Genomic DNA, 19,556 nt, shown 5'->3' with positions numbered 1-19,556 from the left:
CGGTAAACTTCCAGACCAAGGGATGAGAATAATCTACTTGTAATGATAATAATAACTATGTTTATCTACTGCTACTTGAAACAGTGGTGACAGATGGCTAGTCGTTGTTCAAGGCCTATAGACAAGTAATGAAATAAATGTGTTAGATGTGATTGACTCGCGAGAACGGGAGATTCAAAACTAAAAGTTCCAACCACTACCGTGCCCATGTCACGACTCATCTCAACCTATGTTTGAAAAAAACATAGGCCTACAACCATACTGTACCACTGCTTACTAGCTTAGTTGAGAATCTGCTGTAATTCAATTTGATGGCAAAAAATATCAAATTTTGGAATTCATGCTGCATAACAAACACTTAATAGAAACAAAAGTTTGGTTTTTAAAATGGTTTACTCTGATTATCTAAGACTGAGAAAAAAAACCATTTAAAACTGGCCCCTTTCCAATTACATTTGCTCAACAGAGAACAAACACTCATCCAGATACAAACAAAGACATGAGGCACAAAGCCATGGCTGACTGACAGCAGGCCTGTACTAGCAGTCATACGTATGTAGCACTTGCTTCACACTCAATGGGTGTTTCGATTTTTTTTACCTTAGCTGTGTTGGGCAGCATAGTGAGTCTTGGTGCAATTTTTATCATAGTTCAAGTTTAATTTTGACCCTATCTAGCCCAACTAATGACCAAAGAAATTTCATAAATGAGCGTTTATTTTAGGAATAATTAAGGCAAGTGGCTAATATCCAATAAATCAAAAAGTTATCAACTAAACCTGGACAATGCATATACACTTTTGACAACTGAGAAAGTGAAGAATCTACCTACGTTGTAATCTAGATTTTAAATGGTCAATAGATAAACTATTTTTGACCATATATCATAGGGAGAGAAATTCTCCCAAATTCTTGACAAATTCTAATTTTTTTCAATGTTCTAGAAGTTGTAGGCAAAACTAGTGTCTATCTTTTGAATGTGTTTGTACAGAATCCAGCAAGACTAAGTGTCAAAAACATCTGCACAAGTTTTTTAAGAATTGTTATCATTTTTTTCATTTTATTGCCGGATTATTTTAAACCAAAAAGGTCAAAGATAAGGAGAGGAAACATATTAATATTATTCGAGTGTACAGACAGCATTGGATGAACGTAAACAGAAAGTTACAGTAAATTAACATTGTTATAAATTATTAAAATATTATTCTAACTAAAAATAATTAAATTAATCACTGCCTATGGGTAAAGATCTCATAGCAACCTAAATGACAGCCCATTTTTCATGCTGCACACCAGGTGCTGGATCACTTGTGAACTTTGACAGACCCATCGGAAAAGTGAATGCATTCATGTTCCCATTTTTCAAGAACCTGGGTTAATTGATTACTATCAGCAGTTGCCTGATCTTTCTTCTTCATCATCAATTGGGCCCACTAACTGCAGAACTATTTCAAACACAAAATCTGCGGCGTACACCTTTGTGTCATGATTTTTCAGATTGAAAAGTTCATGGCAGTCCCGAAGTGTACTGTCTGTCAAGTTCCAGGCAACTTTTAGCCAATACTTATGGGTTGCACACTTGGCTACAGTATGATAAAACTTTTTATCACCCAAGTCTACCCACCCAAACCTTTATCGTATAACAAAACCATGGCAGGGTTGTTTTGCTCACGAGCCCTGAGAGAAGTACAATGGCTGTCAGATTTTGTGCCAGTGGAGAGCAGCAACACAGGTTTGCACTTGGATGGCTTATCAGGATAAGCACAAGCTAAGATAGTGCCATAGCCACTGTAACAGTTCATGTACTTTGACTGTTGGACTTGTAGGCAGGCGTTACCTAATGACTTTGGGTAGCCTCGATAATTTAGCCGTACATTGTCAGTAGGCATAGTACATTGGTCAAACAGATCTTTTGCAAGTGAAGGTGTTGTGTATTATTATCAGTTACCAAATGTTAGCCTTTAAGATATACATGTAGGCTGGAAATAGTCATGAAGTGTTTGACCACTGTTATTGCTTGACCCTCTTCAGATCGCATGTCAACGTCCTGGCCGGAAAAAAGTTCTACACGCATGAAATAGCCTGTCTTACTATGGCACAAGTAGAAATTTTTTGTACCGAATGTTGAGTGGCATTTATTTGGCAAACATTGAATGTAAATATTTATGTTGAGCATGCCTGCTATGCTCTCATCAATGGAAATAAGCTGATTGAGACAGAAATATTGCTTGAAGCAGCGATTTAGACGGTCGAGTAGTTTTCACACCTTATACCAGGGATTGAAGCCCTGATCAAGCTCTCGTCCCTGAGCTTGCCATTCATTGTTGCATAAACGGAAGAATCGCTAAGACAGGACCAACCGGCCATAGTTCATCGTATTCCTGCAGAACATAATGAGAGCATATAGCACCAATATGTGTATTTTTTTTACTTGTAGGTTAAACTTAAATTTTTAATTCAACGTAGACACTTGACTGCATGCAAAAGTTGACATTCAAAACTCAAATACCACATGCACATGCTAAAGAGACTAAAGGCATGTTCACACAAGCACCTAAGCATTTTACCCACCTACCCCAACACTGATTTTATTTTTATGGAAAATCCTTCATGCGTCTGACATCAATTCAGATAGCATACTGTTTTCCAAATTTTACATGTTTTTTGATTTGCAATTTTGTGTAGTTTCACTCAGTTTTTACACAAAATTGATCATATATTTGAAAAAAAAGCACAGCGCAACACAAATATACGTGCAAATACCACAATTACCTGTAGTCCCCTGTCACATTCAATTCATAACATGAGTTACAAATATGTACTTCTATAAATATCAGTGTACTTTCATAGTGCAACCAAAGTGCAAGTGTGAATTTGATGTGAGGTTGCAGACAAAAGAAATGGTTGTCCTATGTTAGGGAATTTTTTTCTCTGGTAGTCATAAGTGTTCTTCTTTTTCACTATTCCCATGTTTATTCTGAGCGCAATAAACTTTCTCATCTCCTCAGCAGTACAGTCTTTCCAGCGGCGAAACCGAGTGTTGGGTTTTAGTGGGCCTATCAAAGGGATATACCCTGCTGCATACCTATGTGATAAAAATTGTGTAGCTCAAGTACAACGGGGTGCATATGCTAACTAAAATGAAGCAAATGGTGAACTCGATTTATGTCATGATTGAGCCAAAGGAGAGATTACTGAATGACAACTCCAAAAACTTAAGCTATCCGAGTCATTATTAATAAATTGACTCAAAATTTTGCAGCTGAATATGCATAAAACTTGTAGCAATTTCTATAATAGTTCAGAACCTGTGTGTCTTTCCAACCATAGTTGAAATCAACGTGGGTGTGATAAATAGCTCAAAGAACTGGAAAGAGGTCACACGCTCCCCAGGTATGTTTGTGGAGCCAGGTTGCCGCGCTGTATAATCTGGCACACGATCAGCAAGTTCCTAGCTCTCAACATCAACCACGTCCGAAGTAACCTCACTCCAGCCAGCGTCAGGGTCAGATTGTACAGGTGCCTGCTGACCCGTACAGCTTGTCACCCTCTGCCGGATCCCTGACGTTGAGCTTCTTCTGTGGCACTTTCTAGAACACTAAAAACCGGCGATACAGCTAGAAAAAAAGACAAGCGTATCAACATCGATTACAATAACCGGCGAACCAGGAATCTATTTATAAAACAAGTACAAGAACGAAAGAATATCGAGTCTAAATACCAGCTGCTTCAATATTTGTTCACTCATCTATGCTGGATACTAGTACTATTATTATTAGTCATGGCAATGACTGTATAAATGTGTATACAAATGTGATATATATGTCGTATTTGACTATATATATATATATATATATATACATATATATATATGTCGTATATGTCGATATTTGATTGTCGCATAAATGTAATAATGAATTATTTTATTTATTTTTTACATAAACGCGACCTAATCGAACCCTTTCACACTAATGAAATTTTTTTCTGCTAACAAAAATCCACTCTAGATCAAATTTCATGTAAATCACTAGAGGTTGAAACTTCACTTTGATGTCTAATTCCGAGTGTGACTGTGAATAACACTCTAATGACATACGAATACCAACCAATGAAAAGCTAAATAATTTTACTTACACTCTTGATTATCTGATTAAGTAGAGCTTTCAAAGTAATCATCATTAGTCTGGTCGGCCTTAAGATCACTGCCATCAAAATCTAGGAGATCTAAAACGTCTTCCTCGTCCATATTCAGAGTAGCATTTACAATTGTTTTTTGAAAATAACTTTTATTTGTAAAACATATTTTTTGTTTTGTTGCCTTCACCATTATTTGGTAAACTAACAAATATATATGAGTTAATCAGAAAAATTATAGAGCAATATTGTAACAGTTGACTTGATCGGCCCAGTCAAAATAAAATCAGGATGAAAAGTCGATTTAATCGGATTGGTCAGAACTTAGGCTAAAAAGCGTCCCGTACCAATATCAATACACTAGGTTGAGATTATGTGTTCTTTCGATCTTCTTCCCAGCCTCTTCACATTAGTACAAACTTCAAACATTTGTCTTTTTCAGTTGGGTATTTTTTAATGCTGAGATATGCATTTTCACTTGGTGCTAGATGGCATATTTTTCGAGAAGACACGTTGATGTAAAAATTAGTCAAATTCGCACAAAGGTAAGTATGATACTCTTCAAATATATCAGTTTTTTTAATACTACATTAATATACTGAATTTTTCTATGGGATAAAAATGTAAATTAATACATGATGTAAACTAATAATATTTTTTCATTGCCAAAAGCCCTTAACAACGACAAAGTCGTCACTATGTCCACTGTGTTTAGTTGCATCAAAAAATAACAATAACATTGATTTGCCTGTAAAAAGGTTAAAAAGAAAACGATATAGAAATTAGTATTTTGCTAGTGTGTCTATGATATTAACCCTATGAAGTAGAAATGAATACTGTAGATCCATGTTATAATTTTGTAGTATTGTTGTTTAATGACTATATTGTAAATAATCATAGTTGATTTAAATCAAGCAAAAACATTGTTGAACACTTGGAGTCTTGAAATATTTTGGATTTGAAAAAGCTATACCGAAGGCTTGGGAAATGTCAAAACTTATCACTGTTACTATGTACTTAGCAACTAGCTATCAAGTTGTCAACATACACTCATATATGATAACCTTTATCTTAACTGATATGGCATAAGCTGTTGAGTGTTTATGTCAATGCGCTGCCTTATCTTAAACCCAACGTTAAACTTGTTTGAAAGCTCGTCATATTAATTCTACCATTCCTGACTAGTTTGCTGAAACAAACAACTGTTCAGTTACCAAAACCATTTAACAGCTCTCAGAATACTTTAAGAATATGATTAATATTCATCGTTTTAATGCCCACCCTAACAGTTTAATGTGCCATGAAGGATTGGCCCACAAAGCATGAAGAGTTATGAGCAGTTCAGAGAATAAGCGCAACTATTCTACATGTTATGTTAATGAAGGTGGATGATTAGCCCAGCTGTAGGAGCCACATGATAGAATGTGTAATGTTATAAGTTCAAACCTTGTACATTGCAAACAACTCTGATCTCTAACCGCACTCCCAGCCTCTAACTGTGGCTTGGGCCAGATGGATGTAGCTTTTAATATAACTAAGATTTCTGTAGATGTTACTTTGAGCCAACATATAAAACTTTTTAATGTCTACAATCAGGGTTTTAGTTTGACCATCTGATATTTATGAGATAGAGCGCTGAAGAAAATGTCACAAAAAGGATTCACTTAGTATATTAAAAACATATGACTATCTAGTTTTTACGAAAAAACATATAGTGGTAGTACTGTATGTGATAAAACTGTGTTTGTAATAATGTCACAAAAAGGATTCACTTAGTATATTAAAAACATATGACTATCTAGTTTTTACAAAAAAACATATAGTGGTAGTACTGTATGTGATAAAACTGTGTTTGTAATATACTGCTGCGACCATCACTAACACCATCAGTATGTGTTGTACTTAACTGCAACTTTAAATGCATGGTATGGCTAACATATTATCAACCATGTAATATTTCCTCTTCTATATGACTGATTAAGGTTGGCTAGATAAATACTAACAGCTGTACATTTTTTGTCATAAAACCTTTCCTTTAGATTCTCAAAGATCTATACTAGTTAAATATCTGGCATTGAGTGGGTTATAAAAAGGTTTCTGCTCAGAAGATTTCCTAAAGCTTTTTGGGTAAAATTTTTTACTCAAAGAAATTGAGTAACTTAAGCTAGTATACTTACTATCATAAGGCTTTACTAGATCGTAACTATATATATTTACCTAAACTTTACTATAACATGAGCTGTTATCATAAATTAAACCAGCCTTTGGAAAAAACTGCGTAATGAGCTCTCACGATTTTATTATCTCTGAGCCTACGCAAGAAGCCATTAAAGATTGGCAGATGCATAAATATCTGCACAACTTATTCATTGTTTACTAAACCCTGTCTGTGGACCTGGAGGATCTGAGTTCAAATCCAGTATTAAGCGGACTTTTCATTCCTAAAACATTATTGTTATTACCAGATGCATGACAGGTAGACCAACAGACAACCACTGAGAGTTATATATACAAATGTAGATACACGTACCACCATTTTTTTAATCATTTTTCTTTGTTGTCTTTGTCCAATTGTTACACTGAGTGGCAATTTCGCTCATTACATCTGGCATGTACCTCAATAACGCATATCTTACAGATGATATAAATAAAGGTGGTCAATGTATTTTTTTGATGACAGTACTTGATGCGCGCAAAAAAATCGCAAAGCGTTCTAAAAAAGAAATGTACAAATGTAAACATGCATCTCATCATTTCTGGTGTCTCTCAAACTATAACTAAGCCTTGGCAAGCATTGACAGGCGCTGCCTTCTATGACAGATTTTTAATTACAAATTAAATTGCGTTTATTTCTTAGAAATTTCCAAAGAGTTCTCATCTGTTTTTCTGCATTTCTGGCTAGATGTCTATAGCTGACTTAGCAATAAATGATTTCTCCTGATGTGAAGCTTGAAGGTCTCAGGACTGCAGTTGTCAATTAGTGTCTCCTTCTAAAGCAACTACACAGATGGTCAAGACAGGTTGTTAAGGTGTAGACAATGGTTTGTGATATAAAATGCTATAAGCTTTTCTATTTATCTGTTTCACCTGGCACAGTAAAATATTTTACCTCAGACTATTACTAATACAAAAATTTATGTTTTAAGTAAATATATGTTTTAAATAAAAATACATTTTGTGAATGAACAAGTATTTCTATTTGCTTCACCATTTTGGAGTCTTAGTCTTGCTAAATACAAATATGTAGTCGTTTTGTTACTACCCTAAAATTATATAATAAGCAGCTATAATAAACAAAAAGCAGTGCATTAATTAAGAATAGATTATCATATATTTATCACTAATAGTATCCTGACAGTCTATCATGTTGTGAGTGATTGTCTAGTGTGACGATAAAGCACAGAGGAAAGTTATTTGAAAATTATTTGGATATATTGGGCGAATGTTTGAATATCAGTTGTCCAAGCTTAATGTCTAGTGCTGAAGTCCTTTAGAAAGCAAATTTTTATTCTAAGCTCGCACTTGGATGCACAGACGTACAAACCGATACATATCTTGCTGAGATAATAATTAGTTGCAGATAATGTGAAGTCGGAACCTATAAAAACGAACTAGTTCATGAAGATTAGACTAATTCATCATAGGTAGAGCAGTGTCCAATAACATAGTTGAATGTTGAGAGAAAATAATGCATTCTAAGAGATTTGAATTTGTGACTGTCAGCTTGCCATACTATCCAGCCAATTACTTTACTCAATGCTTTATTCGCCCGCCTGACAAACTCTCAAGCACACTGGACTACCAAGCTACTAGTGTTAATAAAAACACATTTTACTATTTTTCCGTTCAGACTACTTCCTCACCAAAATAAACCACTGTCTGGTCTAACTGGTGTATACCATCTAAAGAATCCATCCTGACATATTTTATAAAAGCCATGATGAACGTAGGTTGATTACTACTAGTAAGGTTGGCTATGGCTATGTGCCTGAGTCAGCGCATGATGACTAGTATGAAGTATCTAATACTCACCAGTCTCTCCTTGTGTACAAACAAGATATTTCTGGCTCACTGAGACTGAGAGCCTAAAAAGTAAAGGAAAGCAGTACATTGGCATCTTGCAATTTTTGAAGATATTTTACCCTAAATATGGATTTTTTATTCATTTACTCTAATGTATATGCTACAGTTCTAAGACACAACTAACTAATGTTTTTTTATTAATATATTTGTTATCAACAGATCGATTGAATGGCTTCAATAGATATTATTGAGTAATAAGTTATTGGTTACCTAACTCACTCTATTAAATAAAATACTGCTCCTTTATTAAAAATTATTTTGAACAACTTTTCGTTTTATATCTACAAATGTTTGTAGAAACATTTTGTACAACACAATTCATACAGCCTTTGATGATTGCAGTTTGTTCGCAGGTAGTCGTGTCTAACCTATTTCACACATGCTGGATACTTTGCAGTTGCTAATGTTTTATTAATATTTGGGTATTTTGTCAAGTCACAGTTTTTACCGCTACTTCATGAACTATGTTTCCATGATGCGCAGTACTTCGGAGTTGCGCTCTCTCTGAATCATGGAACCGACGTCTTCGCACTGAAATCACTGCGCACTGATCAGTGCGAAGCCAGTGCAAATTTGCAGCAAGGAAACAGCAATTGCGCAGTGGCTGCGCATAGCTCTTATGCCGTGGAGACAGATTCTTCGAGCGCCATAAACTAGTACAAAAGTTATCCCGCTTATCTTGTTTTTGCTATTCTTCCAATATTTTTTCACTTAAGTTTAATTATGGTCTGCTTCTACGAGGATGATTACTTTCCTGGACTTTGTTATTGATACTAACACTTTTCGAAAAATAGGTGGCAAGTCCTAAAGTAACATTTAAATAATCTATTACTTAAATAAATATTTATTAAAAATATATTATTTGTAAAAATTGTGTTAAGGTTTGTAAAACTTTGTGAATGTGTAATGTAAATAAAAGTATAATGATGACAAAAGCATAAAAAGACCGTTTCTGACGTTCGGTATGCATGATCGCTTCCATTATCCATCCAGCGATTAGATTTATACAATTTCTCTTCTCTGGCTAATTTGCTGAAAACCACTGCGCAGCATGTAAACATGCAATCTCCTCGACTTCGGAGGGGGCTGCATCGAAGCACTGCACATCATGGAAACGTAGTGATTGAGCTCCAAAGGAGTCAAACAAAATGGAGCTTTTCCTATTTACAATATTACCACAAAATCATATAAGGTACCCAGCATGTATGACAGGCGGTTGTTCATTAAATCAGTAATTGTATATGCGATTTGCAGAGTAGATGGTTTAAGACTATGTTTATCATACAATGATATGTACTCCTTCGAGCTAAGGTTAAAAAATTAAACAAATTTTCACGGAAAGTTATAAAAGATCAGCGCTGAAAATCACAGCATTACAACGATGATAAAACAGACGCGTAAGAACAATAGACATGGTTTTATTGAATGCGTGAATTATATTTGGGAAAATATTTCAACGAATGAGGTTGCGCGAAAGTGTAAACAGAAGCCATCTTGTACAACTACATCCCATTTGAGCCATTTTGGAAAAAGATTCCAATCTACGGTGGGTTTGTGGTGGCTGCGATTACCTGTTTGTTTTTGAGCTTTTAAGAGCTTGTAATTACCCTTTCACATATTTTGCACCTTCAACACAGCAGAGTATGACATGGTAAATCTTTTGATACCAAATGACTGTAATGTGAACTTTGTTGCAAGTAAACCTTTAATGTCTAGTGTTGAAGTCCCTTACATACCAATTTTTTATTCTAAGCTTTAACCTTGGCTTTGGACGCACATACATACAAATAGATACATATCTTACCAAAGTTATAAATTGTGGCAGATTATTGGTAATAAATGATTTTGTATCAGTTGTAAAATCAGGGCTTGAAAGTAAATGAATTAATTCTTCAAGATTATACTAATTCATTAGAATTAGAGCAGTGTCTGTTAGTCCGAATCTATAGTTGGATGTTGAGAGAAAATAGTACATCATAAGGGATTTGAACATGCAACTGTCAGCTTGTCATACCACCCTGCCGATTACTGTGCAACCATTTGCCTTTCATGTGTTAAAATTACTGTGAAAATGCTTATTATCTGCCCTTTTATTTGGCACTTCTGTCAAAACTGCTAGGGTACTGGCCTTTGCTATAATAAGATTGTGTATGTCCATCTATTTGAAGCTGTGGTTACAAGTTGGGATAAAAGATTGCTTTATACCGGGTTTGCACTCATGACATTCAGCTTATCAACCAGACACTCCACCAACTGACTAATCAACCGCCTTCCTTACTTATTATCAGTGATTTATTAGCCCTACAAACTTGCACAGCACACTGAACTGCCAAACAACTTGGGTTATTAAAACACATTTTACCATTTTTCAGTTCAGACTACTTCCTCACCAAAATAAACCACTGTCTGGTCTAACTGGTGTATATCCTCCAAAGAATCTATCCTGACATATTTTATAAAAGCCATGAGGAACATAGGTTGAGTACTATCAGCAAGGTTGGCTATGACTATGTGCCTGAGTCAGCACCTGATGACTAGTGTGAACTCTTTAGCACCTTCCAGTCTTCTTTTGTGTACAAAAATGATGTTTCTGGCTAGCTGAGAATAGACTGAGTGCATAAGAAATACATTTTTAGGAATTAAACAGAAATTGTTGTCTTCGACAAACAACCATGAGTAGTGATTGAAGAATCACAAAATATTATTTATTTGAATGTCAGCACTTCCCAAAGTAACCAAGTGATAATATGCAACTTTAAACAAATAAAGAGGAAAATAAACCATGTTAAAGTTGATAGGAGAGTATTAAGTCTCCATCAAGATATTACATAGAGTGATTCAGAGAGATAGTATTACTAGCAGTATTGACATCTACATGAAACAATCAGCAGAGAATGACTAACATCTACTTAACTCAACCAACCTTGTATGTGTTTCTGACGTATTTGCTATTACAGGTTCAGACAGAAGCAGAAAAGAAACCTGAGAAGCACTTGTGTGCACTTCCATAAGCTTGGATATATGAACTCTGAACCATCAAGTGTCGAAACGAATAAGTTTCCCTTCTCGCTTCAACTGAGCATTTATGACATTGAGTCTTCACCTGCGAAGGAACAATGGATGACAACTCTTGAATTTTTAACAACCTTTCAGCGAATTGTCAGAAAGATGTACTCATTGGCATCAACTGATGTACTTAGAACTAATCTGGTAAAATTAGGTTTTTATCTTTTGGTCTCATCATGTGCTATTTACTATCATTGTACTAAACATATCAATATAGATATTTGCTGCTTGTTGAGTAATCGATGTTAACATTGTAAGTATGTGATTGCTCATGTAACAGCGTGAAGTTTCCATCTAGAGTATTTTTGCGCCTAAAATTGGTTTTTGTTCTTCTAATATTAAAGTTATTGGTGATAAATGAATATTTTGGTACAAATATATGAAACTTTGAAGTGCTGCCAGTAAAACTTTAAAAAGTTTCTCATGAGGATTAATCAGAACAGATATACTAAAATAACTGGTGTAATGGATTTAGATATAATATCTGCGATATGTTGGCCATTTTTGTTTGGCTGAGAATTTTGCCTCCTTCATGACAAACAACCAGTAGACTTGAATTATGAAATTATGAATCATGTTGTTTGCTAAGAACGGTGGTCAGCTTGGAATTTCTGCTGACTCCGGAACTACAGCCTACACGTGAAAGGATAATGATTGGACCAAGTATATAGAGACTTTAAGTTTATTGGTCTACCATTTATGTTTAGAAGGTATATAATAATATGTTACCTTATTTTTACTCAGTCTTTTTCCTGCTCTTATCTGAATATATTCTAAGCCTTATTCTATATTCAAGGTATGTTTTAGTCCGAATCAGTAAATAAAAGGAATTATAACCTGTGAAATTAAGCTTGTTGTTATATCTATCAATCTAGATTGTGGATAAGAGATTTTAGTCGCATGCTATGCTATTCTAGGCTGTAACGGCTCATCACCGAACAGCGTTGGTCTATCAATATCTGATTATCTCAGATATTGTTGGAGTTTGTACAACTTTCCATAGTCATCATATCACTATGTCAAGTTGATTATCCTATGTCAATTGATTATCTCAATTACATAGGACTACGTTATTGAAGTGGCAATTATAACACGAAAGTCATCCTTTCGGGGTTATGGGGTTACACTAGTACTGTTCATCACAGTTTAGTGTAGCTGTGGGCAATATCAATAACCCGAAAGTCATCATTTCAGGGTTATGTGGCTATGCTAACACTGTTCATCACAGTTTAGTGTAGCTATCTAGGCCTATTTAAATATTAGGGTTAATATTAATCTGATAGCATTTAAACTATAGCCCATGAGTTCTTGAAGGTGTAGTAATATGTAGGTATTAGGGAAAATCCTTCACACTGGTGGCAGCGGTGGGATACTATATAGTTTATAATGCCCCGCGTCGGCGTCGTCAAGCGTCACCTGAACCAATGGCAGGAGGCGCAAATATGGACCAATTAGCTCAGGTTTTAGCTAACGTAAATTTAAATAGGCGAACAACGTTCAAGCTGCCCAAGTACGATGGTAGTGGAGATGTTGAATTATACTTGCAGCAGTTTGCTGACATCAGTGCTGCTAATCAATGGGAGGAGGGGGCCTCCTTGTTACATCTAAAATGCGCTTTGGAAGGGGCGGCTGCGGCTTGCAGTCGTGGGGAGACACTTGAAATCGTCTTTCAAGGTCTACGAGCTTGTTTTGGCATTAGTCCAAGACAGGCTAGAGATAAACTAGGACAGTTAAAGTACGAGAGTAACTCATCGTTACACGTACTAGGAACTGAGGTGGAGCGATTAGTTGATATTGCTTACCCAGCTGCAGGTCATGAAGTACGAAACACCTTGGCCATTGACTCCTTCACCCGAGCATTAAATCATAATGCGCTTCAACGCCATTTGTTAGTGCTTCCAATTGAGTCAGTAGCTGATGCTGTGACAGCTGCTCAGGAGTATTTCCAAGTGGGAAATAACTCGGGAAAAACAAAACATCACGTTGCTTCTGTAGAAGTGGATCAGGTTTCTGTCGAAAAGAAATCGCCAATGGAGCAGGTGATGGAGAAAATGTTACAGCAAATGGAAACAAACACGAAAGTTATGCAACAGCTTTTACAGCAAAAATCCACAGCTACAGGTAGATCCTCCGGCCAGGCATCTAACAATGGATCGAGAACTCCTTTGCAATGCTATGAGTGCGGAGGCCCTCACCTAAAAAGAAACTGTCCCGCTTTGAAGACGGAAACCTCAAAGGCGGGAAACGGAGATGGTCCACAGCAGTAAGGCCTGCTGACTGTGGCAATACTGATAGGTCAAAAAGTCAGGAATCTACCAACGCTTCTAAATTGACATCACCCCAAAATGGCAATGATAGTCTCTTGTCTTTGGCGGTAGATGGGCCCAATAGGGAGTTACCTCGTTCATCACAGGTAACTGAACCTACACGTATCAACCCCAGTTACTTCCTCCCAGGGAAGGTGTCGGGCAGACCTGTTCATTTTCTGATAGACTCTGGTTGTACGTCTAATATCATATCACAGCATGTGTTTAAAAGAATATCTAAAGGAGTTAGAGATCAGCTGATGCCATATGAGTCTAAAGGAAGACTCGCAGATGGTAGTCAGATGGAGATCTCAGGGACAATCGAGTTGTCAGGAAGACTCAGAGATATTGCTTTTGTGTCTGAATTCTTAGTATGTCCCGTCACTGAGGATGCGATACTAGGAATGCCATTTTTAGAAAACAATGCTTGTGTCATGGATTTTAGACTTCAGAGTTTAAAAATGAAAGGCAGAGAGCTGAAGTGTACTAATCGGTTCGGTGATCGACTGCAGAGCAAAGTTCAAGTGGTTCACAAAGTTACCATTCCATCCCATTCTGAAATGATAGTGAAGGGTAGACTATGTGGGAAAACGACAAACGAAGTTGGGGTAGTTGACAGATGGGAGGAGAATCCCAAGGCTGCTCCTGGGTTGTTGCTGGGAACATGCTTGGCAAAAGTAGGTGAGAAGTTGCAAGTCCCAATACGCTGCATTAATATAACACGAGCACCGATCGTGATAAATGCAGGTAGTTGCGTGGGGATGTTCCATGCGGTAGAGATTCTAAGCGATGGAGAGGTAGAAGTACGTCAAATAACAAATGTGTTAAATGAAGGTAACAGTCAAACTGAAGACCATCTCTCAGTAGGCTCTATGCCTGAACATGTGGGCTCTGTATATCAGGAAGCAATAAAACTTTGCACTACTGACAGAGAAAGACGTAGTATTGGGAAGCTGCTGATGGAGTTTCAGGACAATTTCAGCAGATCTGATGCTGATGTTGGCCAGACACATTTAATCAAGCACTCGATACCGGTTAAGCCAGGAACTCGGCCAATTAAGCAACCACCTCGACGCCTCGGACCTGAAAAGGAAGCGGAAGTTGAGCGGCAGGTAAAAGAACTATCGGAGCAGGGGCTCATCACCCCGTCCAATAGTGCTTGGAGTTCGCCAGTCGTCCTGGTGAAACGTAAAGATGAAAACTGGCGGTTTTGTATTGACTACCGCCAATTGAATTCCGTCACAGAACAAGACTGTCATCCGTTGCCGCGAATAGATGAAAGTCTTGATGCATTGGCCGGGAGTAAGATATTCAGCACCCTTGATTTGATATCCGGGTACTTGCAGCTTCCTTTAGATGAGGATGCACAGGACAAATCCTCGTTTGTAACTCGAGATGGGCTGTGGAAGTGGACGGTGCTTCCCTTTGGGCTCACCTCTGCTCCTGCTTGTTTTAGTCGCTTGATGGAGCGGGTGATGAGGGGTCTTCACTGGAAAACCTTGCTTTTGTATCTCGACGATATTATTGTGTTCAGTGAGGATATTGATTCGCATATAGAGTGGTTAGCAGCTGTATTCGAGCGCCTACGGGCAGCGGGTCTGAAATTGAAGCCTCGTAAATGTGATCTTTTTAAAGCCGAAGTGAAATACCTTGGTCACGTGGTGAGTGCAGATGGTGTAGCTACCAACCCCGAAAAGATAGTGGATGTGAAAGCGTGGCCTGTTCCAAAATGTGTGCGTGAGCTGAAGGCTTTCCTCGGAACAGCTGGCTATTACCGCCAGTATGTTCCAAATTTCTCAGTTATTGCTAGCCCTTTGAATCGGATAACATCTACGTCTGCTTCTTTTTGTTGGTCGCCCGAGTGTCAAAAAACGTTTGAGACTTTAAAAGAATGTCTGGTGACTTCAGAAGTTCTCGGGTATCCAGACCCAAGCCTTTCGTTCATTTTGGACACAGATGCTAGTGCCGAAGGTATAGGGGGAGTTTTGTCCCAAGTTCAAAATGGTAAACAAAGAGTAATTTCTTATTATAGCAAGTCATTCAGTCCTCCTGAACGAAATTATTGCGTAACTAGAAAGGAACTTCTTGCTGTTATTAAGTGTGTCAAACACTTCCGACCTTATCTGTATGGTCGACAGTTCCTTGTCAGAACGGATCATGCCTCATTGATATGGTTGGCTAGGAGAAAAGAGCCTTCATGTCAGGTGGCTCGGTGGTTAGAAATTCTCGGAGAATTTCAGTATCGGATCGAACACCGGAAAGGCATCCGCCACGGAAACGCGGATGGTCTAAGTCGAATGACTTGTTTCGACTGTAAACAATGTAAACGAATAGAGATCCGAGATGGTGGACCTACAAAAGAGGAAGTAGTGGCAGAACTTCTGGTGGATGAAAATAGATCATCTCTATTTCCACCAGATCGTACGGAATGGAGCACCGGATCATCTCCGGTACCATGCCATTATCCCACTAGAGGTAAAATTGGTGTAGTTGGACGTAGTGAACTTAGTAGCAACAAGGTGGAGGGCTCATCGCCCTGTAACCTGATGGAAATGGAGGGATCGTCTCCCACCATTTCTGTCGTGGACTCGCAGTCTATGAATAACAAAGTTGTGAGTTTACAAAAACAGCAGCCAAGTGAGGTTGCAGACATTTACAATGCTGTGGAAAGTGGTCAAGAGATTTCACGGCAAAAGCTTGAATGCGGTAGTAAGGAGTTAAGGAAATTACACAGTTTGTTACCATCACTGAAGATTCTAAATGAGAGGCTGGTGATCCAGATTAAAATAAATGGACGGATGCATAATTGCACTATTTGTCCCAAAACAGCGCGTAAAACAGTTATATGGGAGACTCATCGTCTGACCCATAGTGGTATAATGCGGACTGCTCGTCGCGTTCGCATGCAGTGGTTTTGGCCCGGCATGATGTCGGAAATTCGCAAGCTCGTTCGCACTTGCGAAACTTGTCAACTAGCAAAACACAGCACAGTTCCACAGTCCGGAAACCGCCAACGGCTATACAGCGGCCGACCCTGGCAAAAAGTGGCTGTAGATTTAGTAGGGCCATTCCCCCAAACTGAACGAGGGAACCAATGGATTCTGGTCTTAACCGACCATTTCACAAGATGGCAAGATGCTCTACCTCTGCCTGACGCCACTGCTCCGGTAGTAGCAGAAGCACTTGATAGCCGTATCTTCTGTTACCTGGGATTGCCAGAACAAATACACTCCGACCAAGGTGCACAATTTCAATCCGCCCTAATGGTAGAGCTTTGTCGGCTCTGGAAGATAGCCAAAAGTAAAACCACTCCCTACCACCCTCAAGGGAATAGTATGGTAGAGAGAATGAATCGGACGCTCGGGGACTCATTGCGCAGTCTCCTGTTGGGAAGACAACAAGAGGACTGGGATCTTCTGTTGCCTCAAATTATGAGAGGGTTCCGTGCCTCGCCCCATTCTGCAACTGGCGAGACAGCAAACTATCTTATGTTTGGAAGAGAAGCGCGACTTCCGGTTCAAATCGTTTATGGGGTAACAGATACTGAAAATGTTACCACCCAACAATATGCCCTAGAGTTGCTGGAGCGACTTCAAGAGGCCCATGACAAGCTGCGGCAGCAGCAGCTCGAAATTCGTACAGATGATTCTGACGAACCTCCACTATACGAAGTCGGTGACTTGGTTAGCATGACACGAAAAAGAAAGAAGAGAGGGCAGAGCGAGAAACTGTGTCCTAAATTTGTTGGTCCTTTCCGAATCACTGAGGTGAGGCCCAATCACACTTACAAACTGAAGCGGAATGGTCAAGAATCCATTCAAAATGAAGGTCGACTAAAACCGTTTGTGGAGTGTGTGGAAGAAGCGGGTCAGGCTCCGTTTATCCCGGAGCCTGTGCGCCATCCTAACATGAAAGGAGCTAGAAAACTCAAAAAGGCACCTGATCCTTTGTTTAGTTTAGAAGATTTTCCTCCGCTAATACCCAACCCAAAAAAGCGACAGTACACTGAGCAAGTAGCTTCCGCGGAAGATGTAGTAGAAGCGATCGCCCAGCCTGAGGTGTTAGAAGAAAGACCGAGACGTTCACTGAAACATTATCTCGTAGATTATGCAAAGTGATGGATCGTCTCCATTGCCACGGCTGTGATCATCTCACAGGCCCATCTTGTGTTGGGAAGTAGTTAGTTACACATATATATATACCTAGTCTCATGTCATTATACTTTATTATACTATTATCACCATGCTCGAAGAACTGAGGGAACTGAAATCCATTCAGCGTCATCTCGCCTCCAAAGTTGTGGTCAAAGAAGAAAGACTCCAGAGAGCATCAAAGGATACTTTAACCCACTGACTAATCTTTACTCACATTATTATTATGGTTACTCTTACTGTTGTATATTATCTCGATTTAAAATGCCTTTTTTTAATTAAGTCATTTAAAGGAAGGGGCTGTGTATTGGATTTAGATATAATATCTGCGATATGTTGGCCATTTTTGTTTGGCTGAGAATTTTGCCTTCTTCATGACAAACAACCAGTAGACTTGAATTATGAAATTATGAATCATGTTGTTTGCTAAGAACGGTGGTCAGCTTGGAATTTCTGCTGACTCCGGAACTACAGCCTACACGTGAAAGGATAATGATTGGACCAAGTATATAGAGACTTTAAGTTTATTGGTCTACCATTTATGTTTAGAAGGTATATAATAATATGTTACCTTATTTTTACTCAGTCTTTTTCCTGCTCTTATCTGAATATATTCTAAGCCTTATTCTATATTCAAGGTATGTTTTAGTTGAATCAGTAAATAAAAGGAATTATAACCTGTGAAATTAAGCTTGTTGTTATATCTATCAATCTAGATTGTGGATAAGAGATTTTAGTCGCATGCTATGCTATTCTAGGCTGTAACGGCTTATCACCGAACAGCGTTGGTCTATCAATATCTGATTATCTCAGATATTGTTGGAGTTTGTACAACTTTCCATAGTCATCATATCACTATGTCAAGTTGATTATCCTATGTCAATTGATTATCTCAATTACATAGGACTACGTTATTGAAGTGGCAATTATAACACGAAAGTCATCCTTTCGGGGTTATGGGGTTACACTAGTACTGTTCATCACAGTTTAGTGTAGCTGTGGGCAATATCAATAACCCGAAAGTCATCCTTTCAGGGTTATGTGGCTATGCTAACACTGTTCATCACAGTTTAGTGTAGCTATCTAGGCCTATTTAAATATTAGGGTTAATATTAATCTGATAGCATTTAAACTATAGCCCATGAGTTCTTGAAGGTGTAGTAATACGTAGGTATTAGGGAAAATCCTTCACACTGGTATAAGACATGAGAGGCGACTACAGCTCTGCCAACCTCTGCTAGACATGACCAAAATAACAGTAGTTAGTCATTACCTCTAATCAGAACTTTTTCATGATGTATTCAAGGGAATGTTTATTTATACGCTAAACCCAACAACTTTGAGAATATAGCCTGAGCACCTCATCGCGCATCAAAATCATCTCACACTCCGATGGAGACGCCTATAACAAACAACAGGTCCTCTGACTTTTTCTTTCGTCTGTTAAGGTTCCTAGTTGTATAAAACTGAGCTACAGAGCATACAAAACATATAAACTGAACATAATTGAAACTAGAATAAATTGACAGAATCTACACTGATGTATCATTAGATGCAAAATAATTTTGCGTAACATTAATCTTCTAAAAGGCTAAAAGCACACATAAAAGGGGAGAGGCAATTTTATGGAGTCTAAACATCATTAGCCTTTTATTTAGCAAAACCAGTCATCCGTGTCTACTGGTGTCAATACACAACTGTTTGCGCGGATAGCTTATCAATCACCATCTGCGGTTAGCCCTGCCACTATCCTGGTCTATAAACAATCATGTTAAGCCTTCTAACGAACGGATTTTTACGCATAGTACCTATTCTTG

General features: G+C 38.0%; 2 protein-coding genes and 1 long non-coding RNA gene across 3 annotated transcripts in view; all 3 read right to left on the bottom strand.

Moving 5' to 3' along the window:
- LOC137398785 (cell death protein 3-like) overlaps window positions 1–19,556 on the bottom strand; it is a 146,107-nt gene that overhangs the window by 41,421 nt on the left and 85,130 nt on the right. The gene's annotated exons all lie outside the window — the stretch shown is intronic.
- LOC137398900 (caspase-6-like) overlaps window positions 1–19,556 on the bottom strand; it is a 146,548-nt gene that overhangs the window by 44,824 nt on the left and 82,168 nt on the right. The window lies entirely within an intron of this gene.
- LOC137398887 (uncharacterized) lies at window positions 6,792–19,122 on the bottom strand. Its single transcript, XR_010979041.1, has 4 exons — window positions 19,013–19,122; window positions 11,140–11,319; window positions 8,166–8,218; window positions 6,792–7,132 (listed from the first exon to the last, which is right to left on the bottom strand). It is a non-coding gene; the product is annotated as an uncharacterized lncRNA (long non-coding RNA).

Source organism: Watersipora subatra, chromosome 6 (assembly GCF_963576615.1).
Source record: "Watersipora subatra chromosome 6, tzWatSuba1.1, whole genome shotgun sequence".
NCBI classification, from domain to species: Eukaryota; Metazoa; Bryozoa; class Gymnolaemata; order Cheilostomatida; family Watersiporidae; genus Watersipora; species Watersipora subatra.
Note: the sequence above shows the minus strand (reverse complement) of the source record. Positions and strands in the feature narration are given on the sequence as shown.